At 35.8% G+C, this 11,157-nt stretch overlaps 1 long non-coding RNA gene across 1 annotated transcript; it reads left to right on the top strand.

The window, feature by feature from the left end:
* Window positions 1-307: 307 nt before the first annotated feature.
* LOC118162638 lies at window positions 308-2,125 on the top strand. The gene is made up of 2 exons (XR_004748546.1): window positions 308-398; window positions 1,823-2,125. It is a non-coding gene; the product is annotated as an uncharacterized LOC118162638 (long non-coding RNA).
* The last annotated feature ends 9,032 nt before the right edge of the window (window positions 2,126-11,157 follow it).

Consider the following 11,157-nt stretch of genomic DNA (forward strand, 5'->3'; position numbering starts at 1 on the left):
TGAAAGACAAAGCATTTGAAAGTCAGAAAGAAAAAATCAAATTAAGGACTATGTTGTGCAACTGATTGGAACCAAAATAATTTGTGAGATGTGAAAGGAGATACTCTGATTTCGTCTAGAGGATGACCTAAGACATTACTTAAAAGAACAGGAGTTCATCTATATTATACATCCTGAATATCTTTTTGTTGTGCTAAAGAAAATAGCAAATGGCAGTTTATTATGCCTGAAAAGAAGAAAGAAAAATACTTTGTGAGACAGACTATTCAATATAGAGTGTGTGATATGTGTTTTTGGTACTTCCTAACATTTTTCCTAAACACCTGTTTTGGCTGTTGTTGAAGACATGACTCTGGTGTAAAAGGATCCCTTCCCATAGTACAATCCTACTGAGAAGGGTGAGGAATGGGGAAGGTTTCAGCCCACCCTTCTAATGACAGCAAAGAATGACCAAACATTTGCCTTCTCTATGGGACTGAGAAGATATCACGGAACAGGGACGATAAATCCCATGGATTGAGAAAAATGATTTGGTGTTCCATTTACATTCTCTGATCTCAGAGAAGGAGAATGAGCATAGTATTGATGTTGTAAGCTTCTTCATCATGATCCACACAGTTAATAATGTGTTTTGTTTGTTTGTTTATTTTGTTTGTTTATTTGTTTTCTTTTCACAGACAAGTTTGTGATTGTATAGAAACATTTAGGAGCATGGTTGAAAGACTGCTTTATTGTCTTACTCATGCTGTCTACTTTGTTTAAATATATTTCACGTAGATTGATTTGTTTTTACCCTGATTAGTACTTCAGACCTGGACTCTTCTCCATCTCTGAAATAACTACCAGGAGTGCTAGCTAAATTCTAGATTCTTAACCTCTATGTTCTAGTTCAAGATTTTAGTTTTGAAAGATGAGGTCTTTGAGGAATGGAAGGTTTCAATTTTTGACATATTATTTTGTTGTGGAAGAAAAACAAAAACAAACAAACAAACAAACAACAACAACAATCAAACACACTTTAAATTATATTCTAATATTTACATAGGTTATACAAATACAACTTCTATCCCACAACTCCCTGCCACAAATCATTTTAGGGTAAGTTCTTTCATTAGATACACATATAGTAGGGCAGAATAATACTACTTAAACATACCATATATGCTATATGCAGAAATGTGTAGAGACAGAAGTAGGGGTGTAAATCAATGGTATCTCTATATAGGTTTTGATTCAACATGATATGCTGCAAAATTTGATGTATTTTCGAGGAAAAGGCACTTAATGAGATCTTAATATTATAATTTTAAGATTCTTCTTAGTGGAATAGTTCTATTTTGTATTTGACTCCATCACGTTAGGTAACTAACTAGAATCTGGAAAAAAATACTCTGAAATGTTTTTTAAAAACAATATTTTAATATAATTTAATATAAATATTCTGATGTATCTATCAGAATTACTTATAAAAAGTTATGTTTATCATTTATGTGAAACTTAGGATTGTTATCCCTTCAACTATAAGTAGCTTTCTTTCCTGCCAACAAGAGTTTGAGCTAAGTCATTCTGCCATGTCCTGTGTTCATGCAGCAGTTGCCCTGGGGAAAAATGACAATTTAATACAAAAACACAGTCAGGAATATGTGGGTGGCAATGACAATGGCAGAACTAAGGCTCAAAACAGGAGACAGACTTTGAATACCAGATTGCTGTTCGTGCTCTAAAAATATCCCTTAAATATTCAGCTGAATATATGAATATATTCATGATTACTTTATTATAAACTTGTTGTATAGGTTTGTTTTTCTTTTTGTATCCGTAGGTCATTTTAATGCTTTTTTAGCTCTTTGTGACTCCATGCAATGACAAGGTGGAATGTTTCTGCTTTCCAATTTCTGAGATGCTGAGATGCCTGCTTAAACTCATCAGAGTATTGGATTCTCTTCTGAACTTTGTATCCAAACTTATAAATTTATGATTGTAGAGACTTCTTCCATTCGAACTGCAACTAAGAAGCAGGTTGGAATTCAATTCTCGCCAAGAAAGTTTGTTTTCCTAGAAATTACATTTTGAAATACAAAAACAGTGAAATATTGAAATAGTAATTTATTGGACGTTTACTTTTTCTTATTTTCCTATTCTATTTTTAGATAGTAGAGTGATACATTTAGTTACAACTGCTGAACCCTGCAGTACAGACAGTTTTAACTTTCAGAAGCAAGGAACAGCCATTATCTATGCTTTCAGTGAGATTTTTATTTTATTTTTTTAGTTTAGTTTTATTTTAGTTTATCTCATTTTATTTTATTTTTTAAGTAAATATACAGAAGAATAAAGAAGAATAAAAGTAAAGCTACAGAATGAGAAAATTGCATAGTTATTCCTGTCTTGGCAGGATCAAGTGTGTGAAAAAATAATAATAATAATAATAATAATAATAATAATAGAAACACTGAAAAGAATAACCAATAGAATAAATTACATGACAAATCATACATAATTGCCATGGACACTTAGGAAGAAAGTGGAGAGAGAGAAGGGGTTTAATGGTGATTCAGAAGCCCAGTGACAGAGTCCTCTGTCCAGATTGTGAAATCAAAGTTGAAGAAAAATGTTGACTATCTGCACCAATAAAGAATGAGAAATAGAGTGAATAGAAATCAGTAAGTGTAAGGGAATGGGAGAAATTTTCAATTTTAAATATATATATATATATATATATATATCACTTAAAAGTAGAGGGGAAATAAATTAATTTTGGAATCTACCACAGATAGGAGAAAAAAACAATGGTTAAAAATACAGGAGGAGAGATTAATGTTCAAAATTAAGCAAAATATTTAGTGGGAAAATGAGAGAATTGCCTACAATGTTTGCAGACTTTTTTCTGTTGTTAGAAGTGTATTTAATTAAAAGTTGAATTAATTTTTGTACAGGATACTGTTGGAACAGGAGGTCTCTCCCTAGTTAGGCAGAATACTGCTTATTTTCTTACATTCTCATGAGTTCAAGTACCACTTTAAAAAGTCAGTTTTTGCTGTACATGATGGTAAAACGCTTAAAATTAGGCCAGTGCAATAACATGATGAATCTGATCAAGTAGCTCTCATTGCGTTCAGCAGTTTTCAGCAGTGCCAGGGTCTAGAATAAAAATGCTTAAATATGCCTGTCCTGTAACATCTTAATATCTTGTAAAAAAATCTAAAATGCTTCAAGAGGTTTCACTGCATGTTTTTTCCAGAGACAGAAGTTCAAAGTATCCTTGTAACACAGGTGAACACTAAAAAATTGCCAGAAAAATATTATTTTTTGGCTGGGAATGGAATGAGAAAATGGTTAAACTTGTGGGTTGACGTAAAAACAGTTTAACAGGACAGAAAATAAAGGAACAACAACAACAACAACAATAATAATAAAGGAATATACAAAACAAGTGATACGCATTACAATTTTTCACCACCAGTTGACCAATGTCCAGCCAGTTCTTGAGCAGTGGCTGCCCCCCGAGACAACTCCCAAAAATGTTGATGAGTTATCAGCATTATTGTCATCCTAAATCCAAAACACAGCACCATACCAGCTACTAGGAAAAAAATTAACTCTATCCCAGCTGAAACCAGAACAAATATAAAAAACTGTTTTCCTAGAATATTTGTACACTACATGTTATTTTATAGTACTTTATGAATTCACTGGAACATATTTTCCTTCCACAATAAATTGTACTGAAGTAACAGAAAGATAGAAATACAAGTAAGTACTAATTTGATGTAATTTATATTTATGAGGGGAAGAGTGACTAGATCATCTCCATAAATAAAGAAAATGTGGTAAAATTAGTTACTGAAGGCTTTTGGAGAAGACTCAAAATCAGCATTACCCATATTAAAATATAAAGGAAAATGTAAGGAAAGCACTTTGTATGACATCTTGACATCTTTTAAACATAAAAAATTATAAAGCAGACACCTAAAACAAACCTCCTGGATCACAAAAATCAGTCTCGATACTATCACAACCACAGTATCTACTCCTTTCACTGCATTTATAAATGTCTATTTTAAGATTCTGAAGAGCTTTTTATTCTCACCTGTCCTACTGGAAAACTCTTTAGGACCTCACAGCTGTGATAGTTAGAAAATTTCTAATTTCCATTCCAAATTTATTCATGACCAATAATAAAGAATCATCTCACATTTTATCGGTGAGATAATAAATGTCATTTCTCTGTAACAGGATGAAAGTCAGCAGAACAGATTGTGAATCCCTTAAGAAAAGAGTGTAAAAAATGCTTAAACCAGATACGAATGAAATTTATGCTCAAGCTATAAATATATATATATATTGTTCTTTTTAGGATTTTTTTTTTCTTTCTCAAAGACTAAATTTGAACAGCTTATCTTTTACTAGATAAAATGTTTAACCTATGTAGAAAGGATGTTGGTTTTAAACCTTACTAACAAGTCAACATACTTTCTTTAACGGATAAAATTAAAATATCTGTAACCTGATCCCAGTAAGTAAGTTATTTGGCTATTTATTGTAAATGTTTGGATAAGGTCTTGTCTGTTCTAATAAATTGCTCATCATGTTGCTCATGGGATGCCTACAGCTATGGAACTAAAAGTGCATGTAAGAAGAAAATTAAATTTAAAATGAAAATAATAACTATAGCAATGAGTCATTTTTAAACCTCTAGTTCCAGAAGTTTTGCTTTGGTTTATACAATTTAAAACTTTGGCTCATTGCTTTTCTGTACCTTTTTATCTTTCTGCATAATGTATTCATCATCCTAATCTTCAGGCATTATATGGAAAATGAAGAGTGACAGTACTTTATATCCCTGGATGCATCTTGTTGTCCACCTAATAACAAACTGCCTTTTCAAAAGGAAATCAAATTACTGAGCATTTTCCATAAGGAAATTTTCTGTATCATTCACATTGTTTGATTACTGAGGAGACTTTTATGAACCTTTTGTAATATTATTCATCACAGATTTAGAATGGGGCCACTGCTTAGGAGATACAGATTTACTCCCAGCTTATATAGAATCATAGAATCATAGAATATCCTGAGTTGGAAGGGACCCTTAAGGATCATCAAGTCCAACTCTTGACACCGCACAGGTCTACCCAAAAGTTCAGACCATGTGACTAAATGCACAGTCCAATCTCTTCTTAAATTCAGACAGGCTCGGTGCAGTGACAACTTCCCTGGGGAGCCTGTTCCAGTGTGCAACCACCCTCTCTGTGAAGAACCCCCTCCTGATGTCAAGCCTAAATTTCCCCTGCCTCAGCTTAACCCCGTTCCCGCGGGTCCTGTCACTGGTGTTAATGGAGAAAAGGTCTCCTGTCTCTCGACACCCCCTTACGAGGAAGTTGTAGACTGTGATGAGGTCTCCTCTCAGCCTCCTCTTCTCCAGGCTGAACAGGCCCAGTGACCTCAGCCGTTCTTCGTACGTCTTCCCCTCCAGGCCTATCACCATCTTCGTAGCCCTCCTCTGGACACTCTCCAACAGTTGAATGTCCTTTTTATACTGTGGTGCCCAGAACTGCACACAGTACTCGAGGTGAGGCCGCACCAGCGCAGAGTAGAGCGGGACAATCACCTCCCTTGACCTACTAGCGATGCCGTGCTTGATGCACCCCAGGACACGGTTGCTTTTATATCAGCTTTTATAGCTTAAATTAGTGTGAGTAACATTTTCCACTTTATACTTATACATGTTTCTCACTGTTACTTTTGAAGAGTGATTTTTGCCATATATAATCATTTTTTTTCCACTGTGTTTCATGAGAAAAAAAAAAAAAAAAAAAAAAAAAAGGACAACAGGACAACAGAAATTAGAGGAATGGAAAAGCAAAATATTTAGATCCTAAATTGGACAGGAGAGAATTGAATCTTTAGTTTTAGATTCTCCATTGATGCTGCATAAGGCAACAGTGTTGTAACAGGTGTTTTCCGTATTAATGTCTACTTCTGTTCAGAGCACCAGCTGCCAAGTGAAACCTTATTCAGGTGGCTGTATTTGTAAAACAGTCAGGTAATGAGCTACATCTTCTCTTCATGGTGATTTTAAAACTTTGTGACCTTGAATATTCCCAAAATATTCAGTCCATGTGCCAGGTTCTTATACCTTTTCTCACATTGTTCAACTTCTGACTCCTTATATATATATATATATATATATATATATATATATATATTTTTGAGAGACAACCCTAACAGAGATTTTTATTTCTTCACCAAAAATATATGGAATTGATTTTTGTTGTTGTTATTGTTCAGGGTGCAGTATATGTTTCTTTTCAACTTTGAGGAAGATAATACATAAGGTAAGAATACATTAGGAGGGGGTGTTTTAAGATCACTTTGTTAGACACGTAACTGAGCATAGCCAACATTTTCTGGCTTCATGTTTTGTTTGTTTGTTTCAAGTGTCTCTTATTTAGAATTGAGTAAAATATTTAAGATCTAGACATGTTCTCTCAAAATTAGTAACAAATTCTGTACAAATTCTGTAGCAGCAGCAGGAACAAGCTCTATTTCAGTATCGTCGAAGAAACACTCATGTCCAAATTCACTTCAGAACTATTCACCAAAGAGATGCTGATGCAGGCACGATGCAGTTTAAGAGCGGTCTCTGATTTAAAGCTGTATCATTAGCACTGAATAGCTGTCTGAGTGAACAGCAGCAGCAGCTTGAATGAGAGACTGAGGGTAGCCAAATTGGATATTGTACAATATATATTATTCAAATAGATGGAGGTGTGAGGCTAACATCTGGCTGACTCATCTTATGAGTGCCAAAACATTCAGGCACTCAGGTTTGTGCTATTCCAGGAATCACTCAAGCACTTATGGCAAGTAGTTTCAATAAACTGGAGCTTCTTTTCTCATGTATTAAGCTAACACTCTGCCACTGAGGAAAAATCATAATAATAATAATCCCAGCTTTGCTAGGAAGAGTCTTGTATCCCCGGTTCTTGAGCCACAAAAGAAGAGCATGACATAGGGTAAGCAGAGACACTACAGCCTCTACTAAGATTTGGTATGGTGAAATATTTTATAAACTTGATTTTTAGCTTATATTTCCTCAGTAGGATTTTCTTTCTGTCCCTTTTCCTTTTCCACTTTTTTTTTTTTTTTTTTTTTTTTTTTTTTTTTTAACAGAGCACTAGAAATGGAAAAAAATCTTTCCCCACTTCTCCACTTCAGGAGAACTAGAGCTGTATTCAGCGAGGGCCAGGATAATCTCTGGTGATCAGTGATAGGGCCCAAGGGAACGGCATGAAGCTGCATCAGTGGAGGTTCAGGCTGGATGTTAGGAAAAGGTTCTTCACTGAGAGGGTGGTCAGACACTGTGACAGGCTCCCCTCCTCACGACAGTGGTCATGGCACTGAGCCTGAGTTCAATAAGTGTTTGGACAACATTCAAATGTATGGTTTGGTTTCTGAGTGGTCCTGTGTGAAGCCAAGAGTTGGACTTTCAAATCGTTGTGGGTCCCTTCCAACTCAGGATATTCTAGGACTGTGTGATAAAACTGCATCTCCTCTTGCACTCATTCTCTCAAGGACTCCAGGCTTTCTCTAATGATATCAGAAACTGTTTCTCCCTGTGGAGAGCTGGTGGTTACCATGGCTTCTGGAAAGTGCTCCTTTTTGTGCCTCGTGGGGATGAGAGGCTATTTAGTCTTCTCCATGGGTCAGCCTTCTTTCCTGACCATGTACAGGAACATCTCTGATAATCTAATGTCCAAATGCTATATTCCACGACAGTGAACTTCGAATTCCAGGACAGTGAACTTCGAACAAGGTTTAGTGCCTTGTTATTTTTGATAGATTAAGCTGCTTAAAAAAAAAAAAAAAAAATGGAGCAGAGATTAAATGCTGCAATCATGTTGATGCAGTGACAGATTGACAAAAGATGGTGACAAGACTGGGGTTGAGTGCCGTCTCTCTTTGTATGGAGTGTCAGCCAAGAGCATATGCTCTTTTTCCTCTTTTTTGAATGAAAGCTACTTTATCTGGTCAGGACTGAACCCAGAATGACTTGTTGCTATAGTTTTTTTCTGGACACATCTTCCCCAGTTATCCTGGTGGTAGAAAAAGAAACAGGTCTATGTACACCATTGGTATGCATCAAAGTCCCCTATATGAGATGTATTTGGGTTTCCTTCCCATGGAAATCAAGACACAGAGGAGTGTATGTGTGGTGTATTTGAGAGATAAAAGTTGGACAGCTGGAGCATGCAATGCACTCAGATCTGGGATCAGGGTGTTCATCTGGCCATGGAGACTAGATGTAGTGTAAGGATGATAATTGACAATTATCACCAGTAAGTTTATCTCTGCTGTAAAATGACAGCATAAAATAGTTATGCAATGATCAGGGTGCAGAAAGTTCTGCAGGTTTCTCCCATGCATTCAAGAAATGCTAAAAAGCTTTCTTTGCATGTTTTTCCATCTCCAGCACACTTTTATTCAGGTGATAGAAATCAGGAATCGACAGAAACTGCACTTCCAAAAAGGCAAGTTAGCATAGCCATCTTGCCAGCAAGCGGAATGAGTTGGGGTCGTTGTTACTGAACAAATTTATATCATCTGGCTAAAGCCCAGATACTGGCTCACGCATAATTTCATGCAGGTTGAGATATTAAGCCAAGAATGAACTGCTGTAACTCTCCATCTTCATACAGCACAGATGATATGAAATAATAATTTATTCACCGAGTATGTCTGCTTAAAATGAAATACATATCTAAAGGAATATATATATATATATCCATTCTTGATTTAAAGACTTCAAGTCAGAAAAATCCTACTCACTGTAACAGAAATTTTTCCAGCTTACCCAGAGAGGCAGTGAATTCTCCTTCCCTGGAGATTTCCAAAAGCCATCTGGATATGGTCCTGAGCCACTTGTTCTAGATAGCCCTGCTTTATCAGGGAGGTTGGACCAGATGATCTCCAGAAGCCCCTTCCAACCTCAACCATTATGTGATTCTGCAAAAGGAATGTGCATTACTTCTAGCCCACCTAATTTTATCTTCCAGGTCATCCACACATCTATTTTGTTGACTTTGTTAATGCTCACTTCTTAAGTTTCCTAAACATTAATGTTTATAGCTCTTTCTAAAACTATTTTTTTATTATTATTATTTACTCATTTATTTTGCACAGACACTAAATCAATGACAGAATTATCTTACTATTATTTTGCTACCCGTGCTTGATGTTTCCAGCTACTGTATTCTAGGTTCAGGGCAGTCATCTTTGCTACAACAACTATTTAAATCTTTATTTAGCTGCTTTTGTAATTTATAAGTTATTTCTAATATTTCATTCCAAGATCTTGTTCAGTAGCTTGCAAAATTAGGAAGTATTCTGCAACATGGCACATTGTTTCACATGGCACATAGTTTAACTCTGATTCCAAGTGTTCCAGGTTGGTTGTACACATTTGTCAGCATTGGATCCCCACCCCTAACCATTGATAATCACTCCCTGAAATGTCTATGTCTTTTAAACAGGTCTACCTACCTTATTGCTTTTCAGTGCAGATTGTAAGGGCAATGCCTGTTTTACATAGTATTCGTTTCTTCAGAATATCATGGCAAAGAAACATGCAACACTAAAGGCAACTGGAGAGACAATGCCAGCTGGGTCTGTATGAGTACAACAGTTTTGCTGTTGTCAATTGACCCTATCACCAAAAACCTGACAGCACACAAAAGACAGCTTTAAGTGTATTCTGGCAAACACTTATTGTATAGTCTTTCAACTGTATTGAGTTGAATCAAAAAGTAGGCATTTCCAAAATGTGTGCATTTACAAGAATGCATGCAGGCTCCCAGGTTTCTTTCACTCTTATTTCTTCTTGTATTCTCCATGTAGTATAATGTGGGCAGGAGAAGTGAAGGAAACATAATTCTTCAGGAAATTTGAAACTTGGTGTTTCTGTAAAATGAGTGCTGCCTTTGCACTTAAATTGGCTTCTCAGAAGTCAGTTTGTTTGAAGCAGGAAAATGAATTATCAGATTTTCCATCCCGATATCTGTTTTATCTACAGGACTTATGTTCTCTGTGTGCTGGGTTTATCCCAGGTGGTGAGGGCAAATTTTGTGAGAATTTCTTTTTTTGTACAATGATGGCAAATCACTGAAAAGAGAAATCCCCTCTCCTTTTCTCCAGCTGTCTGCCATTCGTCAGCTAAGCCATCTCAGTATTTTCTGACATTTTCTGCTTTCTGCTTTAATGTGATTAAACTTGTGATACATTGTCAGAGGGTTTAGCCAATGGCAGGATCACAAAATGCCAGACACATCAGAGCTAGTTCCACTTAAGCTCTCCTTAAATATGTTCCTTTTTGATACAAATTACTCATGATCTGTGGGTGGCAAACCAGATCCCATCGATTCCAGCAACTCCTGTGAAAGCTGAGAGGTTAATAGTTCATTTAGATTTTATTGCAAAAAATCTGGTGAACAACAAAGCAAACTTATTTCAAAGTTTGTGCTGGTGAAAATAAAGAATACTTTTTACTATGCTTAATCTTTGGAACACACCCATGAAGTCAACCAATGACAACAATTTCATGGTATATGCACTCAGTCAATAAACTAGTCCTGAAAAAAAAAAAAAAAAAAAAAAAAAAGTACTTATGCGTTGAAAATTTTCTTTTGTAACTACAGAACTACAGTTTAGAACCACAGTTTAGAACATATGCATACATGTACATATATACCTATGTATAAATACACTGTCCATTCAGAAGGATTGGCTAGTCATGTAGGTCTGGAAGGTGCCATTACCTTCATTACTGAACAAGGGAGAGAACCCTGGATGAAGCTGTTCTTTTCCAGATGCCTTCATGTTCCTAGTATCAAGTAGAAATTCCTAGTTGCCTACACCAGAGCTAATGATGATTTACCGTGCATTCTTAAGCAGTGGTGGGAGGCTGAGTGAAGCCCTACCTAGTCATCTCCTTTAGGTCTACCAGGATGCAGGATGTTTGCTATGGTAGATTTTCCATGGTATATTGCCAGAGCAAAACTCACCCATATCACTGATTACTTTTTTGAAGAAGAAGAAGAAGAAGAAGAAGAAGAAGAAGAAGAAGAAGAAGAAGAAGAAGAAGAAGAAGAAGAAGAA

This window comes from Oxyura jamaicensis, chromosome 2 (assembly GCF_011077185.1).
Source record: "Oxyura jamaicensis isolate SHBP4307 breed ruddy duck chromosome 2, BPBGC_Ojam_1.0, whole genome shotgun sequence".
Classification (NCBI taxonomy): Eukaryota; Metazoa; Chordata; class Aves; order Anseriformes; family Anatidae; genus Oxyura; species Oxyura jamaicensis.